Here is a 24355-nt window from a genome sequence, read left to right as displayed (position 1 = left end):
TTTTTTTCTTCTTTTTGGGGAGGGGGCAGAGGGGAAGGCTTGGCCCATGTTTAGAAACAGTACATAAATCATGAAAATGTCTCACCACATATGCACCACGGCTGCAAACTTTTTTTTTCTTAAACGTTGCTACTGCATGCTTACAAGACAGAACAGAGGAGCTTGAAGCAAAGATTTGGCTAATAGGAGTAAGCTGTAAAGCCGAATTACTTTGACAGGGTCCTTTTCAAATTCACATTCGTCTTCCAAGCAAAGCCAGTCTGGCATCGAGGATTCAACAAGTTATATTGTAACTGGGTACTTGTGTGTTCTTAAAATAAACATTTCTTCTCTTTGCGTGGAAATGTCATCCCTTTCAATTTACATCTTTGGAAACAAAAGCCCCTGGAAAAGTATACAGAAAAAGCTGGAAAAACCCCATCCCAGTTTGCAAAACTGCAGTAAGATATACAAAGGAAATGAACCTGCGATTCTGTTGCTGTAACACAAACACTCGCTGTCCACCGCCACATTTAATTCACATTACGTGCTTTTTTTAATCCCAGGTTCTTCAATTTAGAAATGAAGAGGCACATTAAAAACGAAAACTTAAATAATTGCATTTTTATAGATTGTGTTGTGTTTAAGGCCAAAACAATCTGCGGAACAAAGAAGGAAACCACCTTTTTTTGCTAGTGGATTAATATAAATCTCTGTTGGAAGAACAGGGCGGGGAGGAAAATAGGGGAGAACCAGAGATATTTGTATAATTTTCTTTAGACATTTAGTTTAGATATCCAATGTGTTGAATCTTCTCCCCAGTCTCTCTGTTCAATGGCTTTATAGAAATCTTTGGTTCCCGTTTGTTATCATGTGTCAAACAACCCAGACATCTGTGTTAGCCTGCATTAGCCCGTGTGAATATTCCCATATATGTTTAAAGAGGATCCTGAACCAAATCCCTCAACAGGAGCAATTTTGATTATTTTTTTTTTAAACATTTAGACCTAAATTTCAGAGCTTAAGTCTGCCTCCATATTCAATTAAAAGAATAGTTAATGAGATTATAGTCAAGCAACCATATGAAGGCCTGAAAATACATTTTGTAGCTGAAATTACTTTGTTCCGGGTTTTTTTTTTTTTTTTTTGAGTATATATTTCAACATAAACTCTCCTGTACAAGCAGCACATCCCCATCTAACCATCCCAAAATGTTTTGTGTTCCATGCACAGCTTTTCCACAGCAAAAAACAGATTTCCAATGCATGCGGAGTTCGGTATACCAAAATCCATATTCATGTTACAACCAAAGCACATAATTTAATATGTGGACATTTTATGAGCTATGTAGCCAAATTAAAACAGCTACCAAAACCCCAAGCCTGATTTCCTGCCTTCTCTGTCCTCCTTTTTCTACCGTGTAGTGTTAATAATCAATTTTTCCATTGGATTTCTTCTTGTCTAAGGAAGGAACCGATGTGCTATTGATCAGCCGTTCAGACACGGCACAGTTTATTTGAACGAGCAATTTGAGATTTGAATGAAGGCACTGGCTACGTCTGAATGTCCTCATGCATGTGCAAGATCACACATTGAAATAAACACAGCTGGGTCGAATTCTGATGGGCTGAGCGCTCCAAAAAACCCAATCCCGTCATGCTGGAGGTGAAGATCCGGAGGGCTACACCTTGCTACATGAAAAACTATTGTTTGGTGAGGAGGGAAATATGCACCATGAACAGCCCGTAAACACACAATTTAGAATTAGTGAAAAACCAGGGACAAACCACTGTTTAGGGGCAGAAAGAAGAAACCATCCCATGCCATCACGGAGTTGAGACCTTGGGGTTAAGAATAAGGAAGTGCATTCCAAGTGTTCCGCTTCTGCCCTTCAAATAAAGTTTTATGGTCTTTAAAAATACAGTGCGAAATGGGATTCCTCCACCACAGTTACACAGCTGCGTTGCTTTGGCACTAGCCAGACCAAGCACAGGGATGCTGTAACAAAAAAATTCTTCACTTGGAGTTATCCCACTGGACAAACCTCTGGGAATTGATTCATGCTTTATACTGCTACAGCAAAAAAACCCACCCCACATGGACATATAACTCCTACCGTTCTAAGTACCATGAAAACCCAGTTTTATGGCATAAGATATTTTTATCATCTCCATTACCAGGGAGGATGCACCTCCGATCTGACTGATGTGGCGAGCAGCCACACACCAGAACCATTATATGGGAATCTGTGGCAGCCTATCGCTACAGCAACTGCCAATAACGAAGAACATCAACTAAGTTGTTTATTCATCTATTGTAGCTCTGATTTTGCTTGTTTGGGCTGAGACCTCTGACTGCCAAAATGAAAAATATGCATATATTATTTTTTTCATTAAAAACCCTAACAAAACACCAATTATTTCAAAATTATCGTGCTCTTTATGGTCAGGTAAGAGGCCAGGAATCAAGAAATCTTACGTGCTAATACTAGTCTGGCCATTGATTTGCTACACAAATTGACCTAAGCTGCTCCAGCAGAGTCTGGGAACGATACACCTGGTATTGCAGGGACAAATATGATGAATGATACCTGGTATTGCAGTGACATATATTTATAGGGCGATCCAAAGAGACCCATCATTATATTAATGAAGTACCTTCTGACGCTGTTTTGCTTTAACACAAATAAATGCTGATGTTGCACATATGGTAAAGGAAGCTTAATGGGCAAGCACACAATTTAGCAAACACCAAGTGCTACTAGAAAGCATTACTGGGACCACAAGGTTGGTTTTTGTCTAAAAGATGAAAACCCAATGTAGCCTTCTAGAGCCGCCATCGCTGTATCTCAGAGGCACTGCAGTTCGGTGCCTCTTTTTTTTCCCCTCCTTGCTGCCCTCTGTACATGTAGCTTTCCAACCAGACTTGTTTTCTCTGCTTTACCAGCACAGCTTAATGAAAAGGCACAGTCATTCGGATGAAGAAGCCAAAGTCCACCCAGGGAACCCGGGCCACGAGGAGACAGCACACGAGTCGACCCAGCGATGACTTCCCTGCAGCGTTACAGCAGCATTTCCAAATGGAAGCTCTGGTTTCTCCCTCAAAAAACTTTTGCTGTATCAACGTTTGGTGAAAATGTCACATTTTCCAGGAAAAAGCCAATGTAACCTCCTCCTGTCCCACACATTTTTAAATATTTTAGGCTGCTGCCATCTCCATGCAGGCTGCTGCAAGAGAGACCGATAAGCACGGTTTCAGAGCAGAGAAGACAGCAAAGCACTGAGCAGCTAAAGCTCTCAATAACAACTTTGGGGCAAAAATAGCCTGGTATTTATATTTTACTTTATTTTCTTCCTCTTCTGGGGTACAGGCAAAGGATGAAAAAGCAAGGACCTTTCCTGCTTTCAGTAAACCTCATATAATGCTGAGAGTTTAGCATTTAGTTTCCCTAGGAGTGATGAGAAAAAACTGTAAGTGGTCTTTGTTATCTCTGTATTTTAAAGCTGGTCAGAAAATGGTTTCCTGTGAAGAACTCTTCCCTACAAGAAAAAAAAAAAAGTAGTTTTCTGGTTTACCACAAAAAGGCAGTTTTCTACAGAAAGCAAAATCCCTTTCAAGGAAAGTATTAGTGCAATTGAGAGCCTCATTTTCTCTTAAAGAATAGCTTGCAAATTTCTTTAACCAGCTATCACAGTTAAAACTGTACAGAATTGGTCATCGTTTACTGCTTCCTGCATTAACAAATCCTACATCTGATGCCCCAAGACCGAGCTTTTCAGGGCAAAAACTGCCCCTTTGTGCGCATACAAAGCACCCAGCAAACGCTGCTTGAGCACTAAGTAAGTTAGGGAACTAATGAAGTTATGGAAATACGAAGCTGATGAACTCTTTCAAGTGCTATTTCAAAGTTTTTTGCCATACAGAGCATCTATTTATGTTCTAAAACTCTACCATCTATAACTCTAAACCAAAATATTAAGTTGTTAACATTTTCTCTATAATAGAAGTAGGCTGCCTGAATTGAAAAATACACAGAACGGTCACATTTACACTAACAGTCTTTAAATCCTCACTGAAAGCTTAACCCTCTGAAGAAACATCTTCTGAAATGCCAATGTAGAATATTAGTTTCCATTTTACTGACATGCCACGAAAAACAACCGCACAGTGTAATCTGATGCATTATCACCTCAGAAGCTAAACGTGGTGTCACATTTACTGAGCCCATTTAAATCTGTAGGAAACTGTAACTCATTATTATTATTATTATTAATATGGCTTCATTTTGGTGCAAGTTTTGAGCTCTGCAGTGTATTTGAGGTTCCTTCGTACTGGCCAAAAGCAAATCCTCTGGAAAGGAGTCAATGGCAGAGAGAAGATAGCATTTCGGTGGCTCTGATTCCCAAGATAAGCAAAGAGAAACAGTTTAAACCTAACAGCGTGCTGATTTCTTTGCTGAAACACCTCTGCTTCTCTCTCTCTCCCCACCTCCTCCGAGCCGCGCGGCTCCATTTGGCTACCTCTGCTGTTGTCTGGGCAATACAAGGGATGTGCCAGCACGGAGCAGAAGATAATCCCGTTAGTGGCAGCATTAACTTTTCACCTGGATATTCATACGTGGACGAAGGCGGTGCACCAATCTACTGCCCAACTTCTTCCCCCCTGGCAAAGCCCCTGATCGTCCCCGTGCCTTTGAAGGGAGCGGAGCAGAGGACCCCACATCCGAGCTTAGGTCACTCCTTCAAAAAAGGGTCTGTAAAATAAACAGTTATCAAACGCAACTCCAATACTTCTCAAGCTGAGAAAATAATTAGTTCATGCTACAATTGTTACAAAAATGAAGAGGTAATAAATGACCGAATATAGCTCTGCACATGCACTGCTCCAACAACTGTAATAATGAAAAATATTCCTTACACTTCTCAGTCTAGTATTAACCAGCAGCAGAAGAGGTAAAATGTCAAACTGTTCAAGAAAATATATACACTGAGGAAATAGGCTCCACTTACAGTGCCAAGGTTTTCTTACATGAATTTGAAGATGTCTCTTTTTACTTAGAGTATGCAACTCTGGTCCCATTGCCAGAGGATCATTTAAATATCAAATGGAAATAAAAAAGTCATGAGATACTGTCTCATCTCGGTAACACATGGATGTTACACGTGGTTATATACATGTGTGTGTGTATTTCTGTGTGCATATGTGTTTCGTTTTACCTGAAGAGACTAGTTACACTGTCAGCCCATCTGGGGTAAAACCCAGTTCACGTCATTCAAACTTCACATTCATGGTATCACAGCTCCCCTGCAAACGCAGTGGAGCACAGCGAGGCCTCGGTCCTGCCCGCAGCTGCCAGGCATTGCTCTGCCGTCACATTTTAAGAAAGCAAAACAACTGGAAAGATGTGAATCTTGTTACAGTTCATTGTTCAACACCCATGAGGCCAAAGGTCCCTAAAAAGTCATCCAAAATGCAAAAATATTAAAGCAAAACCAACAGGAGGTTGACTCGGTCTTTTCTGCAGACTTCTGCATCAAGAAAACAAAGAGGAGTTTAGCCACAGAGGCGAGAAGCCCGTGATGCCACACCAGAGCAGCTAGGGATCAGAGACTGCTTGGTGACTTAGCTGGAAATGAGCTACAGACTGGAATCCCAACGGCAGATCCGAACAGCCGAGCTGGGGATGGAGCAGAGAGCAGCTCCGACCCGCACGTCTCTGTCTCACCTAGGTAAGAACGAAACGCGGCGCCGCGTTACGCGGATCAGCTTTTTGGAGCTGTTGACAGCGCAGCTAAAAGGCCAAATCTTGACCCAAACCGCAACTACCAAAGAACAAGGGAACGGAGAACACTGCATATTGGTTAGGGGGACGTGCAGGACCTGGTGTATTTGGGCAAACTCTCACGGTCCCAAGGAATGGTGCTGACAAGAGGCTTCTGACGAGCTCCCTGTTCTTTGAAGAAGCCCTGGTGTTACCTCCAGGCTCGGAGCAGGGGCACGACGTGACGGTGGAAGGGAACAGGAGAGGGAGAGGAGCCTTGGAGTTAGAGGAAACGAGCAAAGGAGAAAAAACAAAACAGACGTAAGGAGTAAGCGACAGAGTCACTGAAGTGGCTTCAGTGAAAGGTGATCACCACCTTCTCCCAGCAGCACCTTTAATCATCCTTGATGCAATTTCACTAAAGCAAATTCTATTTAATTTCATTGTGCCTGACCAAGCAATGCAATTCCTACTAGCTGGACACTTTCTAGCCTTCATCAGGCTTTTGCAATAGCACTCATTCCCTCGAATTTATCAGTGCATTTATCACAGCGGTTCCAAAAGCGCCAGCTCCATGAGGCAGAACCTGGTGCTCAATACTTTATTTGTATTCAGCAGATCGACCTTTGCATTCTGTCCTGGTACGCTGATAATTTCCCCTGTTTCCAAGAGAACTCCTACTGCCCTGCCACGTAATCACTCCCTCGTTTGACGAGCAGAGCACTTTCCTTCACATAAGCTCCGGCGCCTTGCATATTTATACAGCTTTTAGCAGTCCGAGCAGCCTTAAGTTTAACCCATAGATATTTAATTTTGCTCTGCTACAAGAACAACAAAACTTGGCTATTTAGATTACCAGATTTAACACCAAATTCACCAATTTTAGCAATCCTTTTGAGGAAAAAAACCCATATAAATAATACACAACAATCAAAGATCAATTTGAGAATCTCTACATACAGGATGCACTTAAAAAAAAAGATATGTCTTGTAACAATAAGATTTATACTGCCAATCTAAAGGACACGGGGCACTCAATAAAAAAAAACCCAGGGAACCTTTCCCTTCCAATTATTTCAGTACACAGTCACTTGTTAGCAAAGCAGCAGGAGATTAATGGTGAAAGGAGATTATAATGATATCGATGTGCACAGAAATAGGTAAAAGTTCTAAAAAGAAAATTTATTCAAGTATTGCTCATGCATTACTCTGAAAATATATCTCTCATCACATCAGCTCATCCCTTGGAAGTCAGTATTTCTTAAATTTTGGGGTTTACATTTGCACCATTTGCCATTTTAACAGTAGAAAATGTGATCTATGTGGCATAATTCATCTTTAGCTTGGATTCGATCCAGGTCAAAGAGCTCCATATTTTCAGCCCATTAGTCATGGGAGTTAGAAGTATTATACAGTTGCTTTTAATTGGTAGTTCATGCTCAACCACTGCAATCCAGTCTACGATTGCAAAACTAGCTAAATTATATTCTCAATAAAACATCATCCAGCCTACAAAAAAACCTGTCCCAAAGCAAACTACATCTCACATGCATAAGTAAAATATAACTAGCTCCACACTCAACGATCATGGGAAAAATGTTGATGACCAGCCGCAACTGGCCGCCGGAGCAAAGCTCCAGCGCAATGCCACGTTCCACCCCAGCTCCCTTTCAAAGGAAAGTCGTTCTCAATGCTCGACTGGTCAAACACAACGTTAAGTAGCAAGCACTAAAAAGTTAATTGAATGTTTGCCAGGAGACGTATGCCCCATTTTTATACTGGATAATTAATTTCTTTGTTTTTATAAGAATTTTAAAGAGTGACCAAGAAGCACCCTGAGGGTAATGATCTTCATTCAAGGGAGACTTCTGACTTTTTGTGACACAGGACTGATTTGTATTTGGAAACACTCCAAGATTATTCTCATGTGGGTGCTTGCTTTTAACATTACACAAACACTTGTATCTATTTTATCTTAAGTAGCTGGTATCTTCGCACACCTTTCCTAAAAGAAGACCATTTCAGTTCAAGGATCTCAAAAATAAATTTCTTCTTAAGATTGTTTTGCAAGAAAGGGGAGAGAGGCACAGGTGAAGCACCTGGGGCTTGGGGCACACTGGAGGACTACGGATGGCTGCAGAGAAGGGGCTGTCTCTTACTTCTCATGTACTTTAAAATTACAAGACCTGTCCTTTCTCATCGTGATAGTCTCTAAACCCTATTACACACAGTAACAGGGCTTTGCTGTTGACAGTGTGAGCTACTCATTAAGATAAACTGCAGTTTTGGGGTTTAAAAAAATTTTTCTTAGGTTACTATCAACCCTGTCAGGATTAATCGTTTTAAAGTATACTTAAACTGTCAAAAGAGTTCCGTATTTAGAGCCAGAAAGGAAATACAGACTATTAGCATCTCACAACACGTGCCAAAGCTCCAACGTACCCGCAGACTTCTGGTCTACTACCATTTTGGAATAAAAATCCAGAATGATCTTTACCATGATTATGCCTTTGCTGCTAAGGATGAATGTTGCTATAATTTAAATTTACATTTAGAAGTAATCATTCCTAGACCATTGCAATCTGTGAATAACTTCTGTTGCTTCTGCAAACAAGTACTTTAAACAGTCCATCCCTCATAATAAAGAAAATATCGATACGTAAACAAGCAATATTGTGTCCCTTTCTTCAAACCCTCCCTGTGATGACTGTAGGAACTACTGCTGGTTAGAGCTCTTAGGAAAATACGCTAGCCACATATGTGGAATTCAACTTCTTTAGGCTTTGCCATTACACATGACCAGCCATCAGAATGACTGCAGAAAAACCAAACTGCTGAACAAGCGTACTCTAAAATTTCTTTAAGCTTTCAAGCTGTCATCTATTTTATTTAAAAGTTTGTGCAGTTTTTGGACTCTGATTTTTGATTGTCATCCCAACTGCTATGTCATCTAAAATTATCCCAGTTAACATAATGAGATGATTTTTATAATCAATAAAAACAGAACCAGGACAGGAGACAAGGAGTAAAAGGGCAATGACACAAGTTTAGCTGCTAACCTGGGCTAGCTCCTGCAGGTCTGAACATGTCTCCACTCTAAAATAATCAACAGGCATTTGCTCTGCACGGGTACCTCCGATCTTCTTACTGCTATCACTGCTAGAAGATGTTTAAAGAAGTTTTTCTTCACTGCCTGAATACCTGTACAAGAGCAAATTTTAACTAGCCACATCATAAAAGGCAAACTGGTATAAAGGTGTTTGCTGATGAAGCATCTCGCTACCGCGAGACCTTCTTCTAACTCTCAGCTGGAATTGCTGCTGGCAAGAGGAGAGCTGTCGGCAAAACAAATTCTGCTGTCCACCTCCCTTTGGTTTGCTCACTCTCTAGGTTACCTGCACGCTGGTTTGGGGTACAATAGCTGGGGTACAAGCATTCACGCTGTCATGACACCTTCCAGTTTGATTACTCTTGGGATTTTAGTTTTCCTGCTTGAATGAAATTACTCTCAGCCTTTATACTGCAGCTCCAAGTAAGCCAGAAGATCTGAGCTGAAGGGCACAGTGGTGTTGCACTGGTGAGAGCCCAGTGATGGGCACAAAGGTTAGTGTGGATATTCCCATAAGGAAGCCTGATCTTTTTGTCATTGCTTGCATCTGGAAATGTAGCCCACAGTTATTTACGTCGAGACAGTCTAGAGCTCTTTCCCAGTCAGTAAACTCAGCTGGAGGAAAACTTGCTTGTCCTTCCAGGAGAGCAGCAGGGAGACACCGGGGCATCCCCAGCACGTGGATTGCTGCCTGCAGCTCACGGCCACACGTCCCAGCACCTGCCCTGCAGCAGAGCAGCCCAGTCCACTGTAAAAGCAACTACAGATCAGATCTGCAGGTCTTCTGCATGCGGATGGCAGCAGATTTCACTTCAAATCTAAGTGAGACAAAGAAGGAAAATCTCCTCTCTTCGCACTACCAAAATAACAAAGAAGATGTAAACCTGGTAACTAGTTTTTTTGCAAAGCAAGAAAAACCTGTACTCTGCCCCCTCCCAGATTTTTGTTGACATGATGATAAATAAACGAGAAAATCTACTGTTTCTTGTGGAAGCGGAAATATTTTTAATAACGTGCGCACACAAATATTTAGGAGCAGACAAAGCTGCGGTGTTCGTGAGGGGCTCACCGTGTCCCACCAGCAGCTCACAGCAATAATTTGCTTTGTTGTAACATACGCCAGCTGGAAGAGCTGGAGAAGCTACTGGGCTGGTGGCAGCTTCGGTCTGAGGTTTTAGTGAGCTAAGGTTTATACGCTATCTTCTGTTCTAAAATAAACCATGCACGTTTATTGATCAAATATGAATTACTTAGCCGCAGATGCTTTCATAGCTGTAGCCTTTCCAGACACTGTACTACCATGTTACAACACTGCCATAGCCGAGTTAAAGCCGATATTCTACTCACACTGGCAATTTTCCACTAACAACAAAACCAAGTCTAGTAGATGCAACATTTCAAAACGCATGTAAACTATTTAGATGAATTCTTTTTATTGACAATCCCAGGGGAATGGAGAGAAAATGATTTGTTTTACCCTCAGAGCTCAAAGCTCTCTTGGGAGGTAATTCAATTGAAATTTCACATTCAGTCTAGCCAGGCGGTGATAAACAGATGCTTAAATTAGCTGCATTACACCATAATCAAATATCTTAAGAGGGGGGAAAAGTTTCCAATAAACAATGGGGGTGGAGGGAGCTTCCCAGTATTTTTAGAAGGAATGTTTTTCATACCTCTCTAAAGCTCCTGCAGCAGCTAGCACTCCTTCAGACACAGAAGCATCTAACAATGCAGGGAATATACACACAAACACAGAACCAAACACAGCTGGCATTTCACCGAGATCTCTAGCAGATTAGGCTACCTGCACCCCCAACGCTTCCTTTATCTACTACACTTAAAAGACCATTTCTATTACGATCTCCTGCTACACCATGCTACCTCTTCTGCCATTTTACAAAAACGTTTCTCTTCTTTTTGTTTAAACAAACTGTTGCATAAAACGTTCACACACAAGGAGAGCTGACCAGAGCGGTGCTGAGATCCAAACACCTCCCTACAGCCCTAAGGACATCTTGCATCTCCGTCCTCCGCTTCCACCACCCTCCAGGTCCTCCCTCTCCCCCTCCTCCTTGGTCCTTCCCCACTCTGCCAAGCAAAAAGGCAGCAAGAGCCAGAAAGCCCCGTGTCTTGCTCCTGCTCCAGCTGTCAGGAATGAGAAATTTTTCCAAAAGTAACTAAATGCTTTGTCCATGCAGGGAGGTCCCCTTGGTACTCCTGAGAAATCCCTGGAAGGGCATGAACGGGTCTGGAAGAATATTAAAAATACAAACCGTATATAGTTCTCCCAACTATATTTGCTAATCCAAGAAGCTAAGGGAAATAAGAGAGGGGGGAAAAAAGCATATTAGCAGGTTTCCAAATTCTACTTTTTTTTTTTTTTTTTTTTTTTAAAGAGGTATTTTGCATTTCTCTCTGGACTTCATGTGCAGGTCCAGAAGACTGCATGAGCGATTCTGGCTTTCACTGCAAACACTTTCTAGTTCTTATAGTTATGAATGTAATGTGCTTTAAGCACATCCAGAAGTTTCAAAAATCAGGAGGAACAAAATAATCAAGAGGAACAAAATAATCAAGACTATAATCGAGATATTCCAATAATCAAGTATTCCAATAATCAAGATTTAATCACTGAGGAGTTTTCAGTTATAGGGTGTTGTGCTCCCTTGCTGTGTGGCTGCAGACCCACAGCCACCCCTTTGCATCCAATACAAACAAAATGCCCTGAAACAGAGGGTCAAGTTAGCAGAGGTCAAGCTTTCACACACTGTGTTTTAGGGTTTTGTTTTGTTTTGTTTCTTTTGAAGTTCATTGTCACTTTTCCTTATCAGTAAGTGCTCCTTAGCTTGCCCTGCCAGTGAAAGCATTTGCCTGCTGCAAGAGGTGCACACAGGCAATATTGGAGGGGAAAATAAGATTTAAAATTCCAAACGTCCTGGACTCGATACAAAGCAAGCCAATGAGAAATCTACTGCCTGTTATACTGAAGGTTGAAATAAATGTTTTAATGATTCCTCTGGCTTAAAAAAAGAAACCAATGAATACATTAAACTGAGTGGAGGTTCAGTCTGGTTGAATCATCTTGTGCATCATCACAGCTGTGAAATCCAAAGGGTAAATGGCTCCTTGGGTTTGCAGTACTCAAAACCAGAAGCTACTAGTTCACAAAGCTTTTATTTTTCATTGGTCATCTTGTCTAATTTGGAAAGTACTAAGTTTTAAGTAAACCCAAATAGCAATACTGGGGAAAATTCTTAAAAAGGCCATTTGTCTGTCCTCCAGGTCAGCTACCACCTAAATTTTTAAACTACCTTTTCAACCAAGCATGTGTTTAGTGCATGAATGCTTATGACGGAGCCATTCGTACAAAGATTAGACCATATTTTAAAGCAGTATGGAACACCACAATCTGAAAAATGAGGCTAAGAGCTAGTAGTTACTTATGGAAAGCTGGACTTTGCTGCTACCAATTTGAACATTAAGTGAGCATCAAAAATGTGTGTGCTGGATCAAATAAAACGCTAAATGTTGCCTCGAGTTTTTTAGTCAACTGTAGCACGTCCATGGTAAAAACAAGCTACACATCAGACACTTAACAAGTCCTATCGTAAGATAAACATGGCATGCCAAAACATATTTCTCTTTAAATAGCATTACTTCCCATCACAATAGCTCAGGCGAAGTTCTCAGCAGCGAGTGAAACGGGAAGGTAAAAGCTCCTTCCGACCGGAGGCGGCGAAACCAGTGGATGACATGTATTTCTCCTCTCTGTCGTGCCAAAGGCACCAGGAAGGAGCTGCTTTGAAAACGTTGCGGCGGCAGCGGCGTGCGAGCCCGAGTCAGCGGCGCAGGGAGCGCCGGTTCGCAGGAAAAGCTTGATAGACGTAACGACAGACCTAATGCTGCAGTTCAAGTTCGCCTGACCCTTAGGTTACCACCACACTGCAGGCGATGGCGGTGGCGTCTTTCTCTGAAACCCAATGCACCGATTTTTTTTTTTTTGGTAAGGGATAGCTGAGTTTCCAACTTCATTTACTTACAGGGTTAAGAATAAACAGTAATTGCAGCAGATTAAAAAGCAGCCAGGAAAGGGTCTTGCATTAATCTCTCCTTCATATTCCTGTGTCTTACATCTTCTGTCTATGCTTTCATAAACTAGAAGGACTCCAACTTACTCATCTCCTAAAAAAAATAGTAATAAAAACGCCCAAACCCACAGCTTTCAGGCACCCAAATGCTTTTTACTGTTAATATTTCCAAATGGAACTCATGGCTTTAAAAGGCTCCACGAATTAGAATAATGCCATGAAATCGGTAATTTAAATAAAGTAATATTTTAATTGATTTTGACATTTAGAGACATTTCTTAGCATTGCCACCTCTTTCTGACCTTTCACTCAAGTGTGTTTCACTCCAATGATGGGGACCAGCTATTTATTGCTCTCTTTGAAGTTATAAATGCACAGTAGCAAAATCTGCCCCCAAAGAAATAAGGGGGACATTTCCCACTGATCTTATTGAGAACAAGATTTGGCCATGAGAAGCATAATAAAAATTGCCCGAGAATACTGAAGTAACATACACAAACACATCCAGCGAAAGGGCTACAAAATCAGAGGCCCCTTCAATCATGGTGGTTTCCCTTCATAGGAGGGTCAGGAAAAAAAAATAATAATAGGTGGCTGTTACATGCCAAACAACATAATATGGCAATATAACAGGGCAGCTAATTAGACCCACAAGGGCAGAACTCAGTGGCCAAAGTTGTGACACAAGTATCCAGTCATCTTACACGCTTACTTGAAAGAAAAATGAAAATAAAAAGGGAAAAAAAAAAAAAGAGCAGTATAGGTAGAAGTACAGAGGAGGTAAAGATAAATTAGGCATTTAATTCCCACAGACAAAAATATAAAATTCATCTTTCCCCCCCCCCCCCCAAAAGCGTACCACTAGATTCAGGAAATGTATCGCCAAAAAACTCCAAAATTCGTGAAAAACTTGGAAATAATTTGACACATTTAATAAGACTAGCCACAGCTCTACTAAAAAAGTCTATTCTAAGTCCTTATGATTCAGCACACAAGCCTTGCAGGGAAAGCTAAGGGAAAATTTTTATTTTGGGGGGTAGGATGTTCTAGTTGTCCTCCAAAGGACATTTCATACTTTTCTGTGATACCCTTGGAATTTACCTGTCACACACGGGATAACAAACCAAAGCCTCTATCAGGATACAGACCCAGCATTACAGCACCTGGATTTCTGCATTCTTAAAAGAAGTTAGAGATCCTTGTCATTCCAGCTCCTGCTGACGCCTATTTTCACTTCTCGTAATTACCAAATTCTGAAGAACTTTGTCAGCTTCTGACTCATCCTTTACCCAGTAGTCCCCCTCCTCCTCCTCCAGGCTTCATGTGACATACCTTCCTTAGTGCTGTCTAATAATGTGGCATTTTTCTAATCATCAGCTCTCTGGAAAACACAGAACTATCTTATATTCACACCTAGCAGTACAAACAGTTTAATTTAAGACTAGTAGCCTGTATATACAATAATTCAATGCTTCAGACACATAATACACTACCACCTTCAGCAGGTTACTTCTTGAGCAAAACTACCTAACAGAGAAGTAATGTTTCCATGTTTTCCCAGAATGAATATATAAATATTTCTTGAGTGCAGTAAATCATCAGTAAATTGGGCAACAGGGGCAAGAATTCAAGCGACATGTATGAAAGCACGAAGTCTGCGAAGGTCTATGTGACAAAAGCACGAATGCAAATGCATTCATGAAATGTAAGAAGCTCCATGCAAAGCTTTACGAGTCTCCTTTAGCTCTCCTTTAAAAATTAAGGTTATTTTGAAAACTTTTGGTTTCTGTACTGTCTGTAAAGTCAATTGTTTATTTAAGCAACGGCAGGTTATAATCCTAAATTATTTATCTGCAGGCATAAGAGTATTTTTATAAACTTACTATTATTTACGGTTCTACTTGATTTTCCTAAACTTCATTTTCCGAAGCTGTGCAACATACCTTTCAAATGAAGCACACTCAGTTTCATGTCAATTAAATGTAAGCAGTCCTGAAATGAATAGCTGAGCACACAAACCCCTTTGCTACCACTACGCTACAACGCTCAAACAGAAGAAGAGACAAAAGTTTCTCCCCCACCATCACATTTCTACCTTGTTTCTCCCCGCTTTTTAATTTTAGAGTATCACAAGTTCTCCTAGCTATTCAAGCAACATCAACACATTCGTTTTCACAAACGCGTGACCCAAACAGGCGCTTTAATAATCCTACTTTATATTTCTTTTAACTGCAACCACTACTAGCATGCTTTTGAAGCACAAGATTAAAATCAACCATAAAAGAGAAAAAAATACAATGCCGTTTATTTGTATATACCATCCACATGACAACGTACCTCCCTTGTCTCATCTACTCCCGGGGAAAAAAAAAGAGGTCAGGAGGTGAGATCTGAAGAGAGGATGGAGCTCAGTGGGATGGAGGAGAGCAGAAAGCTCCCCAGACCCGGGCAAGACAAGTGAGATACTGTGGAAGCACAGGAAGGGGAAAAGGAGAGACAAGAGGTCAGATCCTGGTGTTTTTGCACATCAAACTCACGCCAAAGCTGGTATTTTGCACAACCAGTTTCAGGATGCGATCCCGGGACCCCGGAGTGGAGGCGTGGGTTTGAACAGGGCATGGTGCTGTGTTTGGGAGCCCAGCACCCCGGGATCTGCCCGGGCCTTGCCCCAGAGGGGCAGGCAGTCAGGCAGGGGAAAGCGCGTTCTGCACCGGGAGCAAAAAAGAAAGCAAACAAGGACGAGAAATGGAGAAAACGAAACAGAAGAGCAGTTTGGCTCTTGCTTTCTGGCCTCATAAATCCTTACTAGCAGAAGAGAAGTCGGATGGAACAAAGCATAAATAAAGTATGAGGTGAGTTTTAACCATTTTTCAGGGCAGGGAGAAGGAAAGCTAAACAGACTGCACCTCTCCACCCTCATTGAGATGCAAACCACACAAAGGCGAAAAACTCATCTTGATGCACTGGTAGTTACGCATGTAAATTCCAGCGCAGGGAGCAAGATAAGCCCAAAGAATGCAGTTTCTCTCACCAGAAAGATTCAGCTTTGTGTATAATGCTGTAGCCTAACTACTGTAACCATCAGGACGACTCTGTTTAATATCAATAAAGTGAGCAATGTGTTCGCCTCGTGCTAAACAGGCAGAAAACCCAGAGCAACCAATTGCCACAACCTAGAAACACCCATACGTGAAACAGCATCCAACTTTGCTTCAATACAAAAAAAACCCCACTTCTTTCCACTTCAGTCTCTTCTTTCTTAACTGGAGCGGCAGAGAGGAGTCTGAAATGAGAGCCCACCTGTGCAGTGCAACGTGAACCCAAAGTCTCCTCTCCTAGCGGAAAATAAAGTTTTATTTTAGTAAGACAGGCCTGTGACATGCCCTCGCAGGAGCCCTGTATGATAACACTGACGGTACCACTTTGCAACCTCTTTCTCTTTCCTCATCTCTGGCTAATTTTTTTTTTAGTTATTTTGGCAGCTGCAGAACGTACAAATCTGCACACAGCAGAACACTAGTTTAGTTATCTAGATGCGAAATTTTTTTATTTTAACTATTAACAGCAATTATGAAGCGTTTCTTTTGAAAGGCCATAATTAGGGATGACAGACAAACAGTGGATGTGGCAGAAAAAGATAGTACCAGCTCTTTGATAGTACAAAGCAAACCACCAAGGCAGTGTGATAGTACTAGTTTCATTCCTTTTGGAGTTCATCAGTTGTGAGCGATTGAATTCTGCCTCGTGACTGATAAATGCATATTTTGATTTGTTTCCCCTTGAAAGCCAAGTACTCCTTTATTGGCAGCCTGATTAAAGCGGAATTAAAATGTTCTCTGAGGAAAGAGGTGAAAACTTGTCACCTTTTCTGCAATGTTCTTTCCCCCCCCTTAGTAGATATGGGTTTTTCTGCGTCACAGACACCGGATACTTGGGGGTAAATTAACCAAACTACTCATGTTTTAAAAGGACAACTGTTCTATTTTTAAAGCTGTCATTTTCTGAATATTTGATTAGGGCTGTGTTACAAAAGATAACTTTTGCAAACAGTCTGCTCTCCCCCCCCCTTATTAATTTTACATTAGATTTCGACTCTGTGCCAGCAAACCCCACAGTGACTCCCTGCTCCGCAGAGGCTTCCTTACTACAGCGATCTCTGCAGGATTTCAGCGCGGTGGAGTTCAGCTACATCAGCAAACAGGCAGCCAGAAACCTCAGGCCCCGAGCTGAAGTGCAGCTAAGCTTGAAAGAAACACAAATATTTAAAGACAGCGCAGAGAACCAATAAAAAGCAGGAAAAAAAAAATTCAACGAAGCACTTACATGACATAAAGCTACTAGACTAAAATAAATGTGGCCCTCGTGAATTTGCTATACCAGAAGTTTATGCTTCCCTCAATTTAAAATTTTCAAATAAAGAGACTAAGTACAAAGCCCTGGAGAGAAAAATAGTAGAAAGTAATGTAATTATGAGAGCAACATCAGCTATTGCGAGTGATATTGTTATTCTCCATCAAGGAAGCAATAACTTTGATGAATAATCCCCTTAATGAACACGAAGATGGGGTTCTGCCTCCCTAATTAAATTAAATTAAAAGTGTCAGGTATCAAACCTCCATAGTAAAGACGAAGAGAAGCTACGCAGCAGCTTCCGAACACAGTATTATCAATCCTGATTTTGAATTTCGAAGTATTAAGAATACGCAGAAGCAATCTTTGGGTGCTCTGGAGCCAGGAGAGGTAGAAAACACACCTACAAAAAATGACAACGGGGCATTACTAGAAGACCCACAAGTAGGTGACTGGGGCAAAGGTGGAAACTTTCTCCTTAACTTAGTCCTCATGCTACCATGGCTGCATCGCGTGGTTTAAAAGATCAACTACAGAAAACAGAGAAAGCAAAATGAGTTTGAGCGAGCCATGCAGTCTTATCAACAAATTATCTTTACCGGATATAAGTCAGATCTTCAGTATTACTTTAGTAGGATTTTTTGTGGGTTAATTTTCTTATTCTCTATCTGATGCAGCAGAAAAATACAAAGCCTGAAGGAAAATAATCCCTATAATTTGCATTTTTAAATGCCCCTACATAAAATACATATTTAAGTGGATGCATCATAATGGCTGGAATTATTAAGTTACATAAGTATTTAGAGAGATTATGAAATACTTATTGATTTAACTGCATAAATATGTACCTAGGGAAATTTATATCACAAATGAAACTGGCCTAAGCCACTCTGTCAAAGCCAAAACAAAGACAATTATCTTGTCAATAAAAAATGGAAGGTAAAATTCCAAAAAACTATTAGAGTGCTAAAAATAGAGCAACTTTGTAATCATAACAGGTAACTTGGGGATAAGCCTCCTAAATCCCTATACAGACACCCAAGTGAACAGAAAGTAAACACTTATTTCGATTGCGTCTTAAGAATCTGTTAGGATTTGGGGGAGGAGGAACATAAAGCTCCATCTCTGTTAAAAAACATAAAGTTGTACGTTTTTTATTTTTAGAAAGTACCTAACTCTATAATTGCATAGGCTCCGTTACAAACAACGATTTAGGACATCCACACTACACTGACAGAGTCTTACAAGCTTTAAAAATTCATTAGGATCTTGGCAATAAATATTGCCAATGTATTTTACTGTAACTGTATTGATCCTAATGCACTTGACTTATCTAGAGAGATAAAACTTATCTTGACCTTGTCAAATACAAACAGTCTGGACTAAAAACCTGCGATAGCCTCTCATGGGGAAAACATACAACAGATAACAGCTACAGAGATGATACAGGAGCAGTACATCAGTATTAATGTTTCAGACGAAACAAGAATTTGCTTGAATATTAGCCTACCAAGCAGATGTAAGGAGACACTAATAAATAGGAAACGATATGAAAGAAAGCTTTAAAGAACAAAACCGTACATTTAATTAGAGTCTGCTTGGGCACAGTATTAGTCCCCTTAGAAAATATGTAATGCCAGATCGTTACAATTCGCTGCACAACAGTATTACCGAGTATGCTTTTTTTTTCTTTTCGGAGGCAATCGCCTCTCTCTGTGAAAGTAAAAGCCAGTTGCATTGCACTGCACTGACAAAAAGCAACGCAACCAACTTTTGCCTTTGTTATTTCAAGTTGCTGTTTCCAGCTGCAATCCTAGCGGCGACTTTAGACAGCGGCATTGGCCTTGAGACACGAGTCCTGCTGCCTGCAGCCGGGCAGCCCGCGGCCAGATCCTGCAGAGCCCTCTGTTCCTAGAGACCCTACGGACCACGAAGGAACCAGGTCCGCAGCAGGATCAGGCCCCGACCCCACGATTTCTCCTGGAAGCCCTAGAAGTGAAGAGGCGTACGGATCCCTATCACATGCTTTCGTTTCAAACTCTTTGGTGCTCCTTTCCTCGCAATCCTCCCGACCTCATTTAGCTGTCGATAAATCAATTAACATTTTCAACTACCAAAAAAAAAAAAAAAAGATTCCTCGCTATTTCTAAGGCAACAGAGATTTTTGGAGACGATGTCTTTTGTGGTTGATTTTTAAATGAATGTAAGAGTATCCTGCCAGTCAGCGGCAGAGCGTATCCCTCGATCTTTAATGCAAACTTCTCCAGGTTGTTCATGTAACTCAACCAGTTACAGACAAAGAGTCGCGTTCTGAAAGAAAACTAGAACATGTTTTTTGTAATTAATTCTGTACGTATTTGCCAATTTACGAGCCAAATATATCAGAATATTAATAGACTCCCATCTTCCAAATATCTTCTCTGTACAAGCAGTCAGACCGTTCTCATGTAATGTAAGCAGTAAGATTTAAGATCTCTAGTACCTCAGAAAATTATTTCTTTCTGACCCAATGTTTTGTAGCTGGTCTTCATAAATTATAAAAAAATTAGGATGCTTACAGGTATTTGGACAAGCAAACTACTTCTAGGTCACAGTAATTACTTTGCATTTGCAATTAATGAAAAATAACTATGCCTGATCACTCTGTAATTAATATTTCAATATGCTAAACAGCATTAATACAGTACAACTTCTTGCAAAGATACACAGGAAAACAAATTAAAGAGGGAAATAAAAAAATCTGCCAAATAAAATCAATAGGTTTCCCACATAATTAAATATTACAGGTTTGCATATATTTTTAACAACCTGCAAGTACCGACAATCCAAAAATATTATAATACACATTCAGATACAAAGGTAAAATTATTATGGCGCATTAACTCTGCTATTTCCCAAGCCATGAGCAGGAATTTTAAAGGTTTCCTATTTACTCTGAGCAACTAAATGAAACTAACTATACAGTTTTATATTTCCACCTTTAAATATTGCTTAGCTTTGAGAGATAGCAATAAAACTTTCTACGTTTTGATAGGCAACAGTATTTTGCATTGACTGAAGGCAAATAGAGACAAAAATAATACTATCCACAGCAGTGGCACAAAGAATAAGGCTCCATTGCTAATTATACAGGGAACTGAATTTAATTACATGGAGAACATTAAACACTTTCCAAAAAAAAAAAAAAATCAAGAAAAGCTGGAGATGAGACTTTCAACTGCCTTTAATGCTACAACAGTGCCCTCTGCTGAGGCATCAAAATAATGCTGAATTATTGCACGGACACCAAACAGGACACAAAACCAGGCATCGCTATTTCGGGATCATTTCTGCTTAAAATCAGGCACCCTCACAAAACCGAATTAAGCCAACTTCCCGCAGGATGAACAGGCCAGCGCGGGATGGTGGGAGGTGTGCATTTTTCAATGAGATTGCAACTAATCTTTTCGAAAGACAGTCGTAGTTCAAAGAAATTTAAAAAGCAATGTCTGAGGTCTGAATTGTTTCGTGCTCACTCGCAAGATCCATATAGCGAGGATATTCCCGAAGACTAATCTGTTTAGGATCCCGTACTAAAGCACTGCTTTTCTTAAGATCCAACTTAGTTTTCTTATGCATTACGATGGATATAATGAGATGATACTAGAAACACCTTTGAAAGCAAACGGGCTATGAAATAATCTAAACCAAATAAAAAAAAATTGATTCATTATTCAATACATTTTAACAAAGAAAACTGATTTCTCCCGAGATGGTAAATTCCCCCAAAATACTGCTGTCTGGCTCCTGACAATAAACCAGCTAAATAAACACCATCCCAGGCACCAAGGGGAGGCTGGCCATTGTTTTTCAGAATTCCAGTTTCAGATGGCCAAGTGGAAAAGGGGAAACAGAAATAGGAGGTAAAGGATCTTAGCACGACTGGAAAGTGTAGCCTAGAAATCTCTGACAGCTCCTTCACCATTCCTTTTTCCTTAAGGGAAAAAAAACCAACCACTGAATGACACCCGCACTCCCCCCCCCCCCCCCCCCCCATTACAACTGGGATTTTAAAAGGACCAAATAAAAGTAAACTCTTCCTGAGAGAGTGGATTTTCACAATCTGGTTTCAATGCAATTTTTCTAATTTTCTGTGTTTGGGGGAACTATTTCAGCAGCACAATTCATAGCTATAAAAACGGAGGTTCTCGGGACTGACCTCGTACAGACGTGAGGTAGGCAGACCCTCCCTTACATCCCTTGGCTTTCCTACCTTAATCTGGGAGAATAGAAGGAGGGAAGGAAGAATAAAAGGAGATCCCACTTTCATGTTTTTTTCTTTGACCAAAGCTTTAAGCATTTTAACTAATACAAATGAACCACAGTTTTGAAAGTCTGACCGTTGCCTTTTCCCCAAATTCACAAGTTATTGAACAGCTCTCTAATGACTAACTCACAAATAATTTTTGTCACCTGCAAAAAAATACAGCCACAAGCACCCAGATATTTTAGATTAGATTGTGGCCATAAAATTTAGGTAAGAGCAGACACTGTGCTCTCCAGATATGCAGAGGAGCAAGGTGAACAGCATGAAAGGAGCAAACACAGACCAGGTTAAAACGCCTGTCTTTCCACCTTAGGGACACCTTTTTTAAAAACTATGGGTAAATGGTGATCTTCCTGCTTTCATTTTAATAGTAGTAATAAAAAAACCCCCATCCTATTCTTGAGAAATATTAAATTTATGTGGCTTTAAATGACAGAGAACATTCAATGTAAAACATAAATGCAGGCTGGCAGTCCTGAAGGCAGTTTTTTTGCACGTACTGTAGATTACAGTAACTTTTCCACCACCTCGCAAGCTTCCCGAGAGGTGGTAATCTATCAAACCCTCATCTAGATGGTGATGCTGGAGAATGCGAGCGGGATGCTCGCTCAGGCTTTGATATGGACACCGTCTTCTGCGACCTTTATCGAGCACAATGGTTTGAAATCAGGATGCTAAAACTAGGTATAAACCTTCAGGGTTGGGAGTACCTACAGGTGCTGCTAATTTCAAAGAAAGATATGAGTTCTTAGCAATCCCGACAGCCTGTTTCTTTACTACATACTGTTACAAGCCCTGGGCTTTCTGCATCCAGATCTACCTCTCTTTTGCCTCTGTTTCACATCAGCAAAGCTGGGATACTTTTGGTTAACTGCGCCCTGAAAAATAAGTAGAAAAATAGTATAGAAAAAGCTGAGAGATCAAAAGTGTGTCTTTTGAGGACCGAGGCACCCTTCCTCACGCGTCACTTATTTAAACTTCAAATCTGTGTTGTGAGCCTAATGTTCACGAGTCTAATTTTTTACGAAGCTTTTTTCCCCCCATGAGAGACCACTGCAGAGATCGCCGCAGGTGAGCCTCCGCTGGACATACATTTGAACTCATGCACACCGAAGGTTAAGTGGAGGTGATAAAATTACTTTAAGCCACATCAGTGGTATGTAAGCCAAGATAAGCACATTTAATAGAGAAAAATAATTGGATATAATAGTATATCTTCTATTGGATTAAAAAAAATTGCAGTTAGCACTGATGCAACAGTGTCAAGATACATGTCAAAACTTTTTTCAGTGTTAAGCATAACCATTCAAACCTCTAAGATATGCTAAATCTGGACCACAGCAGCCATTGAGTTTGGATATAACACCAGGCAGACATTAATTAATTAATAGTCAAATTAATAGTCAAAGACTCCTGCACTATCCATCTACGCAAAGAAAACCCTTTTGCCTTTTCAGACGAACACAAACTAGGGAAATAAAAGGAAACTCCAGTAAGAAAAGATTGAAAATTATTTTATATTTGTCCTTTAACAAGAACTCTAGAGAAAAGCATTTGCCTGTAAGGGTGGTCATAGGTTACAGCCACATCTCTCTCGGCTACCACGAGCAGCTGGTCCTAAGTACAAACCCAGGGCAAGTTTCCAGGGAGGCAAACAGGGATGGAAATACAAACTGCAACGCTTTAAGTCTGTCTGTCTGTCTGTCTGTCTGTCTCTCTCTCTCTCTCTCTGCACTTTATGCTGACTTTTTTTAACTTCTTGGGCAGTTTCCATTTTCAGCTGCTTCTGCTCATTTAATAATATCTTCACATTTCTATAACAAAACTTGTAGAGAAGAAAAGCTTTTTCAGTGATGTAGAATAAACATATTGTATTTTTGTTTTGCCTTTTTTTCATTCTGAGTAGTCTCAGACTGTAACCATCACTAGCAAATTCCAGAATTATAAGCAGCCAGTCAGTACCAAATGGTGTGTGTCCCGAACCCAAGAAACCTGTACATAGCAGGCAACATTGTTTTGATACCGAAACGAAGAGCATCTGGATCATTTTGAATTTTCTCGAGCAGCAAGACATGTCTCAAACTATTGTGCTGTCTCTATCAGGAGTTCACTAATTACTAAAGCTGCTTGTTATTACATGTATCTAATTAATATTATCAGTAAGTCCAGAATATACACACACTTCAAAAGAATGACCCTAACAACTACCACTTCAACCCATAACAGAATTAGGATGTATTAAGAAAAAAACCACTGCAAGATTAGACAGGAAAAAAAAAGAAAAAAGATAACTTGATCAATTTTCAGATTCTTCTGAAAGAACTACAAAAATAATAGATAACTGGAAACTGTAATAGAAGCTTTAAAGTTTGATATCTGACAGTATCACAAAATCTTACTTGAAAAGTCTTGGACGAAAAATTAAACATGCTGAAAGAATGCAGACAAGTGGTAATGAACGAGTAGAGAGAGCTATCTAGTAAGGAACCAAAAGAATATAATTTAGGCATGCTTTTATTGTGGCATATTCTAAAAACAAGGATGATCCCATTTAATGAAACTTGTCAGAAAGTATAACATTGAAAGTGTGGCGCAAACATTCATGGAAAATGGCAGCTATGAGAAATATATGCATAAATAAACTATTATGCTTAGAACACTGCAAGCTGATCTCTGCACACAGACAAAAAAATACTTAATGCATTTCAAGAAACCTGTTAACTAGAAAGAGAAGCATGAAATACTTCGGAGCGGTAACTACT

At 40.3% G+C, this 24355-nt stretch overlaps 1 protein-coding gene and 1 long non-coding RNA gene across 2 annotated transcripts in view; one reads left to right on the top strand and one right to left on the bottom strand.

Moving 5' to 3' along the window:
• The window catches only part of TAF3 (TATA-box binding protein associated factor 3), a 116092-nt gene that overhangs the window by 63114 nt on the left and 28623 nt on the right, over positions 1-24355 (bottom strand). The gene's annotated exons all lie outside the window — the stretch shown is intronic.
• LOC148054489 (uncharacterized) lies at positions 5484-9828 on the top strand. Its single transcript, XR_015706915.1, has 2 exons — positions 5484-5708; positions 9493-9828. It is a non-coding gene; the product is annotated as an uncharacterized LOC148054489 (long non-coding RNA).

The sequence above is a fragment of the Nipponia nippon genome, unplaced genomic scaffold (genome assembly GCF_047370975.1).
Source record: "Nipponia nippon isolate SJK-2023a ecotype South Korea unplaced genomic scaffold, ASM4737097v1 scaffold_3, whole genome shotgun sequence".
NCBI lineage: Eukaryota > Metazoa > Chordata > Aves > Pelecaniformes > Threskiornithidae > Nipponia > Nipponia nippon.
The sequence above is the reverse complement of the archived record's forward strand: the minus strand, read 5'-3'. Positions and strand labels throughout refer to the sequence as shown.